This window comes from Zea mays, chromosome 5, assembly GCF_902167145.1.
Source record: "Zea mays cultivar B73 chromosome 5, Zm-B73-REFERENCE-NAM-5.0, whole genome shotgun sequence".
In the NCBI taxonomy this organism is placed as follows: Eukaryota; Viridiplantae; Streptophyta; class Magnoliopsida; order Poales; family Poaceae; genus Zea; species Zea mays.
Genome location: NC_050100.1, coordinates 67,980,642 through 67,998,844, shown reverse-complemented (window position 1 = coordinate 67,998,844; position 18,203 = coordinate 67,980,642).

The following is an 18,203-nucleotide window of genomic DNA, read 5'->3' as shown; positions in this document are numbered from 1 at the left end:
TTGGTGAAGGTTAACGAACCAAAAGCATATGAACTAAACCTGATGTAAGTCATCGGCTTTTCAAAATAGAGATCATTCAATAAAGCACCAATGTATAAAGGCCGTTTTGGATTGTATCTTTCTCGGCCATGACCATTTCATTAATGGATCAAAATAAATAGAATGGAGGTGCCCCCCAGCCTGGATAGACAAAGGGACTATACATGTACCATGCATTCATCACCATGTTATTCCACATTTGGGTAGGACAATATACCGACGATGAATAAACGGGTGGAAAGTACCCTGGTCTCATAGGATGAACAGACGATGCTTGTCGCGTCGCCTTTTGGGCCATTTTGTTCGGCCGTTTCGTTTTAGTAGGTGACCGGGGTTTCTTTGTTGACCGATCACGTGGAATGGTCTTTTTGCTAGCATTTTTGGAGAGCAACTGATCAAAAGTAGAGTCAGCTTTGATCAGTCGACCATTTGTGCTTCGCCGTTGTGTCTCCTTCCCTTTTAAGGTTTTGTGTGGAGGCTGACACCTTTGGGCATAGGCGGACTGTCCGGCAGAGTTAGCCGAATCGTCTATCTGAACACCGGACCGTCCGCTCGTAGGTGCCAGATCGTCCGTGATGCTCAGGACAGGCTGTCGTGCTTGACTCATTAATTGTGCCTGCCCCCCGGTGCCTCCGGACTTTTTAGCCTTATTGCCCGGAGCCTTTCGAACAATCTCCTTTTGTGATATATTCGACGTGCGAGGACTACCAATGATTATGTCTTTGCTTTTGCCTTTATCGGCCATTTCGGGCCGAACTAAGATCTTTTTGCATGCGATATCTATTGTATTAACAGGAAATGGTTGTGTGTCCACTTGCATTTCCTGAAAAGCCAATCGGCCCTCATTTATGGCCGATTGTACCTGTCGACGAAAAACATTACAGTCATTGGTGGCATGAGAAAAAGAATTATGCCACTTACAATAAGCACGTCTCTTTAATTCATCTATAGGAGGGATAGTATGAGTTAATTTAATGTTGCCATTTTTAAGTAGCTCATCAAATATCTTATCGCATTTGGCAACATTAAAGGTAAATTTAATCTCTTCTTGCTGATTCTTTTGAACCGGCTGTAAGGAAGAACATGCTGAAGATTTGGCCTTTGTTGGCCAAATAAACTCAGCGGTATATACATCTGCGGATTCATCATCTGAACTATCACGCTCTATTAGATGTATAGTACGGGCGGCCGATTTTGATGTCTCTTTAAATCGGCTTTCACAGGCTAAAGCCCGCTGATGTAGCTGGGCTATCGAAAAGAACTGGGTCCCATCTAATTTGTCTCTTAAGTAGGATAGCAACCCATTAAAAGCTAACCCTGCTAGCTCTTTGTCTGCGACATGGATCCGAAAGCATCGGTTTCTAGTGTCCCGGAACCTCCGGATATAATCATTAACCGATTCTTCGCGTCCTTGTCGAACTGAAGCTAAGTCAGCTAGTCCTAATTCATATTCCCCGGCAAAGTGAGAGCACCTAGAGGGGGGGGGTGAATAGGTGATCCTGTAAAACTTAAAAACTTAAGCCACAAAACTTTGATTAAGCGTTAGCACAGTTAATGCCAAGTGGCTAGAGAGAAGATCTTGCACAATACGATAACCACAAAGAGTTCAACACAGAGAAGACACAGTGGTTTATCCCGTGGTTCGGCCAAGTACAACACTTGCCTACTCCACGTTGTGGCGTCCCAACGGATGAGAGTTGCACTCAACTCCTCTCAAGTGATCCAATGATCAACTTGAATACCACAGTGTTACGCTTTTCTTTTCTTATCGCGTTCGCGAGGAATCTCCACAACTTGGAGTCTCTCGCCCTTATACTTGAAGTTCACAAAGAAGCACGGAGTAAGGGAGAGAAGCAACACACACAAATCCACAGCAAAATGCGCACACACACGGCCAAGAATCGAGCTCAAAAGACTATCTCAAAGTTCTCACTAGAACGGAGCTCGAATCACTGAGAATGACAAACGAATGTGCAAAGACTGAGTGTGGATGATCAAGAATGCTCTAAGGTTGCTTGGTGAACTCCTCCATGCGCCTAGGGGTCCCTTTTATAGCCCCAAGGCAGCTAGGAGCCGTTGAGAACAAATCTGGAAGGCCATCCTTGCCTTCTGTCGTCGGGCGCACCGGACAGTGTCCAGTGCCCGATTTCCTTCCTTGATTGGCGAAGCCGACCGTTGGCAGACTTGGAGCCGTTGGCGCACCGGACATGTCCGGTGCACACCGGACAGTCCGGTGCCCCCTTCTAGCCGTTGGCTCGGCCACGTGTCCCGCGCAGATCGCGCGGTCGACCGTTGGCCTGGCCGACCGTTGGCTCACCGGACAGTCCGGTGCACACCGGACAGTCCGGTGAATTTTAGCCGTACGCTGTCGGCGAATTCCCGAGAGCGGCCACTTCACGCCGAGTTAGCCTGGCGCACCGGACACTGTCCGGTGCACCACCGGACAGTCCGGTGTGCCAGACTGAGCTGAGTCTTGGCTGTTCACAGCCAAGCCTATTTCACCTCTTTTCTTTTCTTCTTCTTTCTGTTTCTAACACTTAGACAAGTATATTAGTACACAAAACCATTGTACTAAGGCTTAGAAACATACCTTTACTCTTGATTTGTACTTTGTCCATCCATGAGCATAAATTCACATTTAAGCACTTGTGTTGGCACTCAATCACCAAAATACTTAGAAATGGCCCAAGGGCACATTTCCCTTTCAATCTCCCCCTTTTTGGTGATTTATGCCAACACAACATAAAGCAGCTAGAACAAGTGCAAAATCACTTCAAATAAAACTCAAATTTATTTTGATTCAATTTTGGCATATATGGATCATCCTTTGCCACCACTTGGTTTGTTTTTGCAAATCAAACTCAAATCTCTATCTCTAAGTCAAACACACATGTTGAAGCATAAAGAGAGTCATTACAAAAGAGATTGATCAAAGATTTCAAAAACTCCCCCTATTTCCCATAATCAACACTTCTCCCCACAAGAAGCCAACTTTTGACAAAAGAGACAATGCAAGAGTTTTGACAAACCAAAAGCTCTATTCTACTATTTTCAAAGTTTCTCAAGTGGTAGCTGATCCATCTATTGCTTTGGCCTTTATTTTCTCCCCCTTTGGCATCAAGCACCAAAACGGGATCAATCTTGGCCCTTTAACCCCATCGCCTCACCAAAATCTTCAATAAGAATACAAAGGCAATAAGAGTACATGAGATGAACTTAGAATAAGTTACCCTCTCATCGGAGTGCAATGGAAGTCTTTCATGGTCCAAGTCCACCTGTTCCCTTTCATTCCTTCTTTGAGGCTAAAACAACTAAACTCAAGCATATGGTTAGTCTCAAAGGGTCAAGTTGTAGCAGAACTCCCCCTAAATATGTGCATCACTTACACAAGGACTTGTGAGGTCCGGGGAATGTTTGTACAACTTGAGCACCACACTAAACAACAAAATGCAAAAAGGAACATGATCAAAGGCATAAACACATGTATGCTATAAATCAATCCAAGTTCCGCGAATCTAAGATATTGAGCTTACTACGCAACCTGCAAAAGGTCTTCTCATCTAGAGGCTTGGTAAAGATATCGGCTAGCTGGTTCTCGGTGCTAACATGAAACACTTCGATATCTCCCTTTTGCTGGTGGTCTCTCAAAAAGTGATGCCGTATGTCAATGTGCTTTGTGCGGCTTTGTTCAACAGGATTTTCCGCCATGCAGATAGCACTCTCATTGTCACATAGGAGTGGGACTTTGTTCAGATTGTAGCCAAAGTCCCGGAGGGTTTGCCTCATCCAAAGTAGTTGCGCGCAACACTGTCCTGCGGCAACATACTCGGCCTCAGCGGTGGATAGGGCAACGGAAGTTTGTTTCTTAGAGTTCCACGACACCAGGGACCTTCCTAAGAATTGGCACGTCCCCGATGTACTCTTCCTATCGACCTTACATCCAGCATAGTCGGAATCTGAGTATCCAACCAAGTCAAAGGTAGACCCCTTTGGATACCAGAGCCCGAAGCAAGGTGTAGCAACCAAATATCTAAGAATTCGCTTCACCGCCACTAAGTGACACTCCTTAGGAACGGATTGAAATCTAGCACACATGCATACGCTAAGCATAATATCCGGTCTACTAGCACATAAATAAAGCAAAGAACCTATCATGGACCGGTATGCTTTTTGATCAACGGACTTACCTCCTTTATTGAGGTCGATGTGTCCGTCGGTTCCTATCGGAGTCTTTGCGGGCTTGGCGTCCTTCATCCCAAACCGCTTTAGCAGATCTTGCGTGTACTTCGTTTGGGAGATGAAGGTGCCGTCCTTGAGTTGCTTCACTTGGAACCCAAGGAAGTAGTTCAACTCGCCCATCATTGACATCTCGAATTTCTGCGTCATCACCCTGCTAAACTCTTCACAAGACTTTTGGTTAGTAGAACCAAATATTATGTCATCGACATAAATTTGGCACACAAACAAATCACCATCACATGTCTTTGTAAAAAGAGTTGGATCGGCTTTCCCAACCTTGAAAGCATTAACAATTAGAAAGTCTCTAAGGCATTCATACCATGCTCTTGGGGCTTGCTTAAGTCCATAGAGCGCCTTAGAGAGCCTACACACGTGGTCGGGGTATCGTTCATCCTCGAAACCAGGGGGTTGCTCCATGTACACCTCCTCCGTGATCGGCCCATTGAGGAAAGCGCTCTTCACATCCATTTGGTACAACCTGAAAGAATGGTGAGCGGCATATGCTAGCAAGATACGAATTGATTCTAGCCTAGCCACAGGAGCAAAAGTCTCCTCAAAGTCCAAACCTGCGACTTGGGCATAACCTTTTGCCACAAGTCGAGCCTTGTTCCTTGTCACCACTCCGTGCTCGTCTTGTTTGTTGCGAAACACCCACTTGGTTCCCACAACATTTTGCTTAGGACGAGGCACCAGTGTCCAAACTTCATTGCGCTTGAAGTTGTTGAGTTCCTCCTGCATGGCCAACACCCAGTCCGGATCTAGCAAGGCCTCTTCTACCCTGAAAGGCTCAATAGAAGAGACAAAGGAGTAATGCTCACAAAAATTAACTAATCGAGATCGAGTAGTTACTCCCTTGCTAATATCACCCAGAATTTGGTCGACGGGATGATCCCTTTGAATCATCGCTCGAACTTGGGTCGGAGGTGCCAGTTGCGCTTCTTCCTCCATCACTTGATCATCTTGTGCTCCCCCTTGATCAAGCGCCTCCACTTGAGGTACCTGTTCGTCATCTTCGGTTGGGGGATGCACCATAGTTGAGGAAGAAGGTTGATCTCGTTCAACTTGTTCCTGTGGCCGCACTTCTCCAATCGCCATGGTTCGTATAGCTGCCGTCGGAACATCTTCTTCATCTACATCATCAAGATCAACAACTTGCTCTCTTGGAGAGCCATTAGTCTCATCAAATACAACGTCGCTAGAGACTTCAACTAAACCCGATGATTTGTTGAAGACTCTATACGCCTTTGTATTTGAGTCATAACCTAACAAAAACCCTTCTACAGCTTTGGGAGCAAATTTAGAATTTCTACCCTTCTTCACTAGAATGTAGCACTTGCTCCCAAATACATGAAAGTAAGATACATTGGGTTTGTTACCGGTTAGTAGCTCATACGAAGTCTTCTTGAGGAGGCGATGAAGGTAGACCCTGTTGATGGCGTGGCAAGCCGTGTTCACGGCTTCCGACCAAAAACGCTCGGGGGTCTTGAATTCTCCAAGCATCGTCCTCGCCATGTCGATTAGCGTCCTGTTCTTCCTCTCTACCACACCATTTTGCTGTGGTGTGTAGGGAGCGGAGAACTCATGCTTGATCCCTTCCTCCTCAAGGAACTCTTCCACTTGAAAGTTCTTGAACTCGGACCCGTTATCGCTCCTTATCTTCTTCACCTTGAGCTCAAACTCATTTTGAGCTCTCCTGAGGAAGCGCTTGAGGGTCCCTTGGGTTTCAGACTTATCCTGCAAAAAGAACACCCAAGTGAAGCGGGAAAAGTCATCAACAATAACTAGACCATACTTACTTCCTCCTATGCTCAGATAGGCGACGGGTCCGAAGAGGTCCATATGTAGCAGCTCCAGGGGTCTTGATGTTGTCATCACATTTTTGGTGTGATGAGAGCCTCCCACTTGTTTCCCTGCTTGACAAGCTGCACAAGGTCTATCTTTTTCGAAATGAACATTAGTTAGACCTATCACATGTTCTCCCTTTAGAAGCTTGTGGAGGTTCTTCATCCCCACATGTGCTAAGCGGCGATGCCACAGCCAGCCCATGCAAGTCTTAGCCATTAAGCATGCATCTAGACCGGCCTCTTCTTTTGCAAAATCAACTAGGTAAAGCTTGCCGTCTAGTACACCCTTAAAAGCTAGTGAACCATCACATCTTCTAAAGACATACACATCTACATTTGTAAACAAACAGTTATATCCCATATTGCATAATTGACTAACAGATAGCAAATTATATCCAAGAGACTCTACTAAAAACACATTAGAGATAGAGTGCTCATTTGAGATTGCAATTTTACCTAACCCTTTTACCTTGCCTTGATTCCCATCACCGAATATTATTGAATCTTGGGAATCTTTGTTTTTGACGTAGGAGGTGAACATCTTCTTCTCCCCCGTCATATGGTTTGTGCATCCGCTGTCAATAATCCAGCTTGAACCCCCGGATGCATAAACCTGCAAGGCAAATTTAGGCTTGGGTCTTAGGTACCCAACTCATGTTGGGTCCTGCAAGGTTAGCACAAATATCCTTAGGGACCCAAATGCAAGTTTTGTCTCCCTTGCATCTTGCCCCTAATTTTCTAGCAACTATCTTCCTATTCTTTCTACAAATAGCAAAAGAAGCATTTAAAGCATGATATATTGTAGAAGGTTCATTTACTTTCCTAGGAACATTAACAACATTTCTCCTAGGCAAATTATGAACAGCATTTCTCCTACCAACATTTCTATCATGCACATAAGAAGAACTAGAAGCAAACATGGCATGAGAATCAAAGACATTATATTCATTACAACTCCTATAAGCATTTCTAGATTGTCTCCTATCATGGTACATAAAAGCATGGTTCTTTTGCACACTACTAGCCATAGGGGCCTTTCCTTTCTCCTTGGCGGAGATGGGGGCCTTATGGCCTGTCAAGTTCTTGGCTTCCCTCTTGTAGCCAAGTCCATCCTTAATTGAGGGGTGTCTACCAATCGTGTAGGCATCCCTTGCAAATTTTAGCTTGTCAAATTCATTCTTGCTAGTTTTAAGTTGGGCATTAAGACTAGCTAATTCCTCGTTTAATTTAGAGATTGAAACTAAATGATCACTACAAGCATCAATGTCAAAATCTTTACACCTATTACAAGTTTCAACAATTCTTACACAAGAATTAGATTTACTAGCTACTTTTAGTTTAGCATTTAAATCATCATTAAAACTTTTTAACTTAGCAATAGTTTCATGACAAGAAGATAATTCACTAGAGAGCATTTCATTCCTCTTAATTTCTAGAGCAAGAGATTTCTGAGCTTCTACAAATTTATCATGTTCTTCATACAACAAATCCTCTTGCTTTTCTAACAGTATATTCCTATCATTCAAGGCATCAATCAATTCATTAATTTTGTCTACCTTAGTTCTATCTAATCCCTTGAATAAGCATGAGTAATCTATCTCATCATCATCACTAGACTCATCCTCACTTGAAGAAGCGTAAGTACTAGTATTAGGAGTGCTTACTTTCTTCTCCCTTGCCATGAGGCAAGTGTGACGCTCGTTGGGGAAGAGGGATGACTTGTTGAAGGCAGTGGCGGCGAGTCCCTCATTGTCGGAGTCGGACGAGGAGCAGTCCGAATCCCACTCCTTGCCAAGATGAGCCTCGCCCTTTGCCTTCTTATAGTTCTTCTTTTTCTCCCTCTTATTCCCTTGATCCTGGTCACTATCATTGTCGGGACAGTTAGCAATAAAATGACCAAGCTTACCGCATTTGAAGCATGAGCGCTTCCCCTTGGCTTTGGTCTTGCTTGGCTGTCCCTTGCGGCCTTTAAGCACCGTCTTGAATCGCTTAATGATGAGGGCCATCTCCTCATTATTTAGCCCGGCCGCCTCAACTTGCGCCACCTTGCTCGGTAGCGCCTCCTTGCTCCTCGTTGCCTTGAGAGCAATGGGTTGAGGCTCACGAATAGGACCGTTCAACGCGTCGTCCACATATCTTGCCTCCTTGATCATCATTCGCCCGCTTACGAACTTCCCCAGAACTTCTTCGGGCGACATCTTGGTGTACCTAGGATTTTCACGAATATTGTTCACCAAATGAGGATCAAGTACGGTAAAGGACCTTAGCATTAGGCGGACGACGTCGTGATCCGTCCATCGCGTGCTTCCGTAGCTCCTTATTTTGTTGATAAGGGTCTTGAGCCGGTTGTATGTTTGAGTTGGCTCCTCGCCCCTTATCATTGCGAACCGTCCAAGCTCGCCCTCCACCAACTCCATCTTGGTGAGCAAGGTGACATTATTCCCCTCATGAGAGATCTTGAGGGTGTCCCAGATCTGCTTGGCATTGTCCAAGCCGCTCACCTTATGGTACTCGTCCCTGCACAAGGAGGCTAGCAACACAGTAGTAGCTTGTGCATTTTTATGAATCTGTTCATTAATAAACATGGGACTATCCGTACTATCAAAGTGCATTCCACTTTCTACAATCTCCCATATGCTAGGATGGAGAGAGAACAAGTGACTACGCATTTTGTGACTCCAAAATCCGTAGTCCTCTCCATCAAAATGAGGAGGTTTACCAAGTGGAATAGATAATAAATGAGCATTAGTACTTTGAGGAATACGAGAGTAATCAAAAGAAAAGTTCGAATTGACCGGTTTCTTTCTCTCGTATTCGTTGTGGTCGTCGTCCTTTTGGGAGGAAGTAGACTCATCGCTGTCGTAGTAGACAATCTCCTTGATGCGTCTTGTCTTCTTCTTCTTCCCATCTTTGCGTCTGTGGCCCGAGCCCGAGTCGTTGGACATGTCATCCCTTGGCTCGTTGACGAAGGACTCCTTCTCCTTGTCGTTGATCACCATCCCCTTGCCCTTAGGATCCATCTCTTCGGGCGGTTAGTCCCTTTCTTGAAGAGAACGGCTCTGATACCAATTGAGAGCACCTAGAGGGGGGGGGGGGTGAATAGGTGATCCTGTAAAACTTAAAAACTTAAGCCACAAAACTTTGATTAAGCGTTAGCACAGTTAATGCCAAGTGGCTAGAGAGAAGATCTTGCACAATACGATAACCACAAAGAGTTCAACACAGAGAAGACACAGTGGTTTATCCCGTGGTTCGGCCAAGTACAACACTTGCCTACTCCACGTTGTGGCGTCCCAACGGACGAGAGTTGCACTCAACTCCTCTCAAGTGATCCAATGATCAACTTGAATACCACAGTGTTACACTTTTCTTTTCTTATCGCGTTCGCGAGGAATCTCCACAACTTGGAGTCTCTCGCCCTTACACTTGAAGTTCACAAAGAAGCACGGAGTAAGGGAGAGAAGCAACACACACAAATCCACAGCAAAATGCGCACACACACGACCAAGAATCAAGCTCAAAAGACTATCTCAAAGTTCTCACTAGAACGGAGCTCGAATCACTGAGAATGACAAACGAATGCGCAAAGACTGAGTGTGGATGATCAAGAATGCTCTAAGGTTGCTTGGTGTACTCCTCCATGCGCCTAGGGGTCCCTTTTATAGCCCCAAGGCAGCTAGGAGCCGTTGAGAACAAATCTAGAAGGCCATCCTTGCCTTCTGTCGTCGGGCGCACCGGACAGTCCGGTGCACACCGGACAGTGTCCGGTGCCCGATTTCCTTCCTTGATTGGCGAAGCCGACCGTTGGCAGACTTGGAGCCGTTGGCGCACCGGACAGTCCGGTGCCCCCTTCTAGCCGTTGGCTCGGCCACGTGTCCCGCGCAGATCGCGCGGTCGACCGTTGGCCCGGCCGACCGTTGGCTCACCGGACAGTCCGGTGCACACCGGACAGTCCGGTGAATTTTAGCCGTACGCTGTCGGTGAATTCCCGAGAGCGGCCACTTCACGCCGAGTCAGCCTGGCGCACCGGACACTGTCCGGTGCACCACCGGACAGTCCGGTGTGCCAGACTGAGCTGAGTCTTGGCTGTTCACAGCCAAGCCTATTTCACCTCTTTTCTTTTCTTCTTCTTTCTGTTTCTAACACTTAGACAAGTATATTAGTACACAAAACCATTGTACTAAGGCTTAGAAACATACCTTTACTCTTGATTTGTACTTTGTCCATCCATGAGCATAAATTCACATTTAAGCACTTGTGTTGGCACTCAATCACCAAAATACTTAGAAATGGCCCAAGGGCACATTTCCCTTTCAATCTCCCCCTTTTTGGTGATTTATGCCAACACAACTCCTCCATGCGCCTAGGGGTCCCTTTTATAGCCCCAAGGCAGCTAGGAGCCGTTGAGAACAAATCTGGAAGGCCATCCTTGCCTTCTGTCGTCGGGCGCACCGGACAGTGTCCAGTGCCCGATTTCCTTCCTTGATTGGCGAAGCCGACCGTTGGCAGACTTGGAGCCGTTGGCGCACCGGACATGTCCGGTGCACACCGGACAGTCCGGTGCCCCCTTCTAGCCGTTGGCTCGGCCACGTGTCCCGCGCAGATCGCGCGGTCGACCGTTGGCCCGGCCGACCGTTGGCTCACCGGACAGTCCGGTGCACACCGGACAGTCCGGTGAATTTTAGCCGTACGCTGTCGGCGAATTCCCGAGAGCGGCCACTTCACGCCGAGTTAGCCTGGCGCACCGGACACTGTCCGGTGCACCACCGGACAGTCCGGTGTGCCAGACTGAGCTGAGTCTTGGCTGTTCACAGCCAAGCCTATTTCACCTCTTTTCTTTTCTTCTTCTTTCTGTTTCTAACACTTAGACAAGTATATTAGTACACAAAACCATTGTACTAAGGCTTAGAAACATACCTTTACTCTTGATTTGTACTTTGTCCATCCATGAGCATAAATTCACATTTAAGCACTTGTGTTGGCACTCAATCACCAAAATACTTAGAAATGGCCCAAGGGCACATTTCCCTTTCACAAAGAAATGTTCATGAAATTTACTTTCTAACTCATTCCAGGAATTAATGGAATTAGGAGGCAGGGCGGCGTACCATGCAAAAGCGGTACCAGTAAGGGATAGAGAAAATAACCGAACACGAAATGCTTCTCCATCGGCCAATTCACCTAGGTGTGCTAGGAACTGGCCTATGTGTTCGTGTGTGCTTCTCCCATTCTCACCAGAAAACTTAGAAAATTCTGGTATCCTTGCCCCTTGTGGATATGGGACAGTGTCAAACCGGTGATTATACGGCTTTTGGTATGATTGCCCTACTCTGGCTACACTAACTCCGAACTTATCTCGAAATAGTTCGGTCATCTCTTCCCTAATTTTTTCCATTGCACCCGGTGGCAGACCACCGGACCCTGGGCTGTGGGGCTCATTTGGTCGGGTATTAGTATACCGACCTTCTTGCCGTGACCGATCGATAGTGTTGATCGGTCTGTGGTTGTATGGTACGTTATGGTTTAAATATGTAGAGGGCGAAACATACTGCTGTTGAGGTGTGTAATAATTTGGTGCATGGTGTGCAACAACAGGTCCTGCGTATGTGTATCCAGTTTGTCCGGTGGTAAATCCGAACTGACCGGTTGCGTTCGCCATTATCGGGACGCCATGTGGTAGTCCTGGTGCAGGCCCGGACTGTCCGGCAGGGAAAGCCGGACGGTCCGTGTAAGGGCCGGACGGTCCGGGCAGAAGCTCGGACGGTCCGACCGCGTCCAGGGTCACCGGTCTGCCAAGCAGGGACGGCGGTGGTCCTAGGGCGGCCCCAGACTGTCCGGCAGAGCAAGCCGGACGGTCTGCATATGGGCCGGACGGTCCGGGCAGAAGCTCGGACGGTCCGACCGTGTTCATGGGTGCTGATCTACCAAGCAGGGATGGCGGTGGTGGTACTTGTCCTGTATATGAGTTCATCGGCATACCATATAATGGCTGGGGCTGCAAATCCCCATTTGTTGCCGATGTATTAGACATAGATATCTTGTTACTAGTCTCATATGATGGAAGACTAGGAGCAACAGACTTCTCCAACGTACGCGTTAATTTTCTAATTGACTCTTCTAACCCTACAATCTGTTGTTTCATTTGATCCTGCTGCTGATCTACATACTGTTTAATAAATTGGATGTTGTCGGGTTTACTTACGTTGGGGACTTGAAGCGAAGATAGAAGAGATGCGACGTCGGTCTCTCCATGTTTGACAACTTTCTGGTGGCGATCCACCGTGTATTGTGATAAGAATTTCTCCCTTGCTTGACGCATGTAGTCCTCGTATTGCTGTTGCTCATCGGCCGTCAGACTTTCAACAGCCGGCTTCAGGATATTGTCCGGGGAGATATCGGTGTGATCTTTAGAACCGGCCATTTGAGGGCCTGATTTTTAGTAGATCTAAACACCGTCCCCAGCGGAGTCGCCAAAAGTATGTTGACACCTTTTTCGTGTGCCAAACACTCAACAAGAACCGGCGGCGGTGCTCTCTGCACAGGCGCGGACGGTCCGCGACCAGGGACCGGACGGTCCGCGACCTGGAGCAGGGGCAAAGGTTCCCTGCCTGACGGCCGGACGGTCCGCGCCTACAGGCCGGACGGTCCGCGCGTGCGCAGGGGGTGGCGAAGGTCGCCGGCGGCGTCTGGATCTCGCTCCCGGGAGGGACCCCGTCGGGGAAGAGAGATCCTAGGTGTTGTCTAGGCTCGGCAGGCCGACCTAGACTCCTCTAATCGACGTAGAGTCGAAGAGAGGCGGAGAATTTGGAGATTGAGAGGCTAAACTAGAACTAGACTAGAACTATTCCTAATGCGTAAGGTAAAAACGAGAAATAGACTTGATTTGTTCGATTGATGGGGGGTTCAATCGGCCGTAGCCCTTCATCTATATAAAGGGGAGGTCTGGATCCGTTTCCAACTGTTTCCCGAGTTAATCCCGCGGTTTTAGGCAACAAATCCCGCGAGAAACTAGGAACCCTAACTGACTCTGCGCGCGCGGACCGTCCGCGCCGCCACCGCGGACCGTCCGGCCTCAGGGCCGGACCGTCCGCAAGGCTCATTTTAGCCTTCAACAGTAAGAAAAACTAGTTGGAAACATGTGTTATAGCCTTGGTACTGCCATGTTTGACACAATAGAATAAACAAAAAAAAAATCTAGAAATCATAAACGTAGAATAGCGAAGAACGCATGTGATCTCGGATATTCGCGAGTATAGTAAATCCAAAGATCACTTGCGCGAGTATAGTAAATCCAAAGATCACTTGTGAGAACCTCAAATACCCGAGGTCTGTAAGGAAAATAGACATCGACCCATTTGACTAATTGATTTTGATGTTTGATGATCAACATAACATGTGGACTAATGTGTTTGCTCTTCGTCTTTTTTCGGCTTCGGCGTTGTCTCCTATCCAGGGAGGCGCACATTTACATTGCTGTCAAAGTACCCAAGTTTCTTCATTGCTTGCAGGTCTCTTTCTTTGAGAGTAGACCTACTAATCTCAATGTAACTCGGCTTCGAAGGCCTGTCCTTCGGCACCTCTTGAACAAGCCTTGATGATGACGAACCTCTCATGGCTTTGGAAATCGGCACTATGTCTTGACGCGCCTCCGATGATGTAGGCGTGATCAATTTAGCAGTGGAGCGGATCCTAACTATCTGTGAAGATCTGACTCAAAGATGCTACTACCGAAGCTAGTACGTAAAGTGGCAATAGAGGAAGTGCTTCGGAGGCACAGAAATTTTTTGCAGCAAGTGGCTCTGCGCAGTAAAAGTGACCCGCTACCACACCAACTCAGTCATTTTTATACTAAGCATCGGGTACAAAGCGACACGAGACGCGAATTTTTTTCCCGCGCAAATGCCCTCACCTTCTCCCTATCTGATGGTTACCAGTTCAATTCACTTTATGCTTTGTTCGTTTACACTAATCTAGCTCTGGATTAGCATGGATAGGAATTAAATCAATGTCACAATCTATGTCCTAAAATAATCCAAGACTACTTAAATTTTTTTATTCGGTTAAACTCATTATAGAATATAATCCAAGGGTTTTGGTATTTTATAAACTATGAAAAACATGATTCTATTCATAGCTCATTAGCTATGGAACAAATCTATGAAGATATTGCACAAGTTTATATTAGAATTCATGGATCAAAAGAATAACTAACTTTAAGAGACACATGCATTAGTTGATGGATTTAATCCTACCATGGATTAGGTGTGAGATATGGATTCACCTAATCCATAGCCGAATTAAATTCATGATGTGATTTCATCCCATGTAACCGAACAAGATCTTAGGGTTGTGCAGCACCTTCTCTAAGAGATGGAGGGATTGCCAATCTTGTGGATGAGCAGCGCCACGATCCTCGGGGGAAGACTCTATGACGTCGATGCGGACACCGAGCTTCCAGAAGTCACCAAGTTGTCGTGCGCAGAGTTGGAGTCTAGCATCCATGGACCCAAAGCGAAACTTGATTGGATTCATGAGGAAGTCCTTCATCCTCTCAGGGAAGATGACATGAGAATGGGATGTTTTCTTCTCTCTTTTCTTGAATATACTACCATATCAAACTAAGTAGCAATGCAACCTGCTATCTGATATAAATGGAACTCACGTGAAACTCTTACTAACACTGATCTTAAAATAGTCCATGTTTAATAGAACTCCATGTCTGAGTATCACAAAAGTCCATATAAATTAAACTCTTACTACCATATCCATGTATAGTTATAACTGTAGGCATCATATTTTACAAGATAAAGACACTACTAGGAAAAACATGGGGCAAAAAAATGACTCGATTGTAATGTCTCCCAAGCTTTTATTATTATATATGATCTTGCCTTAAAGGATAAACATATACAGCTGGTGGCTGCACCATGCCGGCCCCTAATAAATTGTTGGATCCACAGGTTCCAACAAATTTTATTTGTCACAACATAGTATTAATTAACCAGTTACCATCGCATAATTAAACATTATTTATATTTCTATTACACGGATGCGTGGCCTAGCAGGGATGATGGGATTGTCGATCTCAGCTAGGTCAAGCTAGCAGTTGGTAAAGCAGTAGCAACTAGGGGGGTCGTCGAAGCAAGAGCCGCCAGTGTTGCCACCGCTTTCGTTTCTGCATGTCTCGTCGCAGGAGAGGATGCCGGTGTCGCACTCGTCCTTATATGTGCTGCTCAGGTGCCTGCAGTTGCAGATGTCTGCCCCAACGGAGGCCATCTCTGCATGATGCAAGAATCACATATTTAATTAACCAACAAAATGAAGCATATAAGATAAAGAGCCATATGCATGACTTAATTAGCCTATGATATATATGAGCTTGTACATGTACTCCATCCATCCCAAATTACTGATTTGTTTCGGCTTTTCTAGTTACATTGGTTTAGGGTATGTTTGGGCCGCGCTGAGGAAACGACTAGACGAAACCCAAATACAGGATATACCCTAGGTGTCTGACATTGCAAATACCACATTGGTCTCACCCTTTTCGAAAGAGGGAGTTCAGTTGGTTATTTTCCAGATAGACCATAATAAAGCTCCGGGGCCGGATGGTTTCCCTGCTGAATTCTATCAAACCTTTTGGTCCTTGATAAAACCCAATCTCATGGCTCTGTTCGTTGATTTTCACAAAGGCGATCTCCCTCTTTATAGTTTGAATTTCGGCACAATTATTTTGTTGCCAAAATCAAGAGATGCAAAGACGATTAAGTACTTTCGACCCATTTGTCTACTGAATGTAAGTTTTAAGATCTTTACTAAAGTTCTTACAAATAGGATGTCAAGTGTGTCAAAGGAAATCATTGGCTCGTTTCAATCTTTCACTCCTGGTCGGAACATTCTGGAGGGGGTAGTAGCGTTACATGAAACAATCCATGAGTTACATAGGGAAAAAAATTAGTAGTGTTATTCTTAAGTTAGACTTTGAAAAGGGCTATGACAAAGTGAAATAGCCATTTGTGCAGCAGACTTTACGGATGAAAGGATTTTCTAGTAAGTGGTGCTCTTGGATAAATTCGGTCATGACTGAGGGTCATGTGGGTATAAAAGTTAATGATCGGGTAGGGGAAAGTTTCAAACAAGAAAAGGTTTACGCCAAGGTGATCCCTTGTCTCCAATTCTTTTTAATATTGTAGTGGATATGCTTGCCATATATTAATTAAAAGGGCAAAAGAGATTGGCCAAGTTGATGGTCTTATCCTCCACTTAGTTGATGGTGGGCTATCTATCTTACAATATGCGGATGACACTATGATTTTTATTGATCATGAGTTGGTTAAGGCAGAAACATAAAACCTCTGTTGCTAGCTTTCAAACAAGTCTCAGGCCTAAAGATTAATTATCACAAAAGTGAGGTTTTCTGTTTTGGCCAAGATAGAGATGAAGAGCCTCATTATATTGATTTGTTTGGGTGCAAAAGAGGGGAATTTCTGTTTAAATATCTTGGGATTCCTATGCATGTTAGGAAGCTCAACAATGGCGATTGGAAAATCATTGAAGATAAGTTTAAGAAGAAGCTTAGTAGCTGGAAAGGAAAGCTTATATCGGTGGGTGGTCGTCTGGTGTTAATCACTCCATCCTTACGAGCTTAGCTATGTTTATGATGTCGTTTTTTGAGGTGACCAGGGGAGTTTTACAAAGAATTGATTAATTTCGATCTAGGTTCTTTTGGCAAGGAGAAGAGCATAAGAAGAAATATAGACTTGCTAGATGAGACATCCTATGCGAACCTAAGGAACAAGGGGGGGGGTTAGGAATTCAAAATATTGACATTCAAAATAAGTGTTTGCTAAGCAAGTGTCTCTTCAAGCTGATTAATGAGATGGCATATGGAAAAATATTTTACGAAAAAATACCTAAAGAATTATACTCTATCTAAAGTAACATATAAGTAGGGGACTCACATTTTTGGTTGGGGCTCATGAGAGTTAAGGGTCTTTTCTTAAGCCTTGGTGTTTTTGCCCTTAAGAATGGTGAACAAATAAGGTTTTGGGAAGACAAATGGTTAGAAAATCAATCTCTTATGTTTCAGTACCCATCTTTATACTAAATTGTTCGGCATAAAAGTGCCACAGTAGCCAATGTTTTCAGATCTGCTCCTCTTAATGTGTCTTTTCCGTAGGTCTTTAGTGGGCCAAAACTTGATTGTGTGGTATAACCTTGTTTAGCGTCTTGTGTATGTTCAATTAAGTACTGATAAGGATTGTTTCGGGTGGAACCTAACTTCATCTAGACAGTTTACCGTTCACTCGATGTATAGGACTCTAATTAACAACAGTTATGTTTTCCAGCACAAAGTTCTTTGGAATCTAAAATTACCCTTAAAGATAAAGATTTTTGTGTGGTACTTAATGTTGTGCTCACTAAAAATAACTTAGCAAGACGGAATTGGCAGTGAAATAAAATATGTGTGTTTTGTGATAGAGATGAAAAGATACAACATTTATTGTTGTTTTGGCTTGAGACTCGTCTATTGTTGTTTTGGCTTGAGACCACCACGTTCATTGCGTCATGTATTTGGGAATTGGCTAATGGGGGTGGATTCAAAAACTAAATAGCTTATTATTATAGGTGTTTCGGTTTTGTGTTGGGCTATCTGGATAAGTAGGAATGATTTAGTTTTTTTATCACGCTCCAATGCTAACTCGTTTACAGGTACTTATTGGCTTAGGTTATGGGCCAAGCTGCGGAAAAGTGAAGAGGAAGAAGACCAAATAAAGAACGCTTGTCGACAATTAGAGACGATGGCAATGAAGATTTTTTTATCTCCGTGGATGGAGGTTTACAAATAGGATTACGTTGTAACCAAACCATCTATCCATATGTTTCGTTGCTATTTTGGTGGGAGGTTTGTCCCTCCTTTTGGACGGACGTAGTTGATTAAGTTATTGCTCCTGTAATAAGTTGGCCATATCCTCCCAGTGAGGTGAAAGCCGGATATTGGTTTCCATCGTTTAAAAAAAAGTTACATCGGTTTTACTATGTGACTAATTATATATATATGTAAACGTGTACTGACCGGCG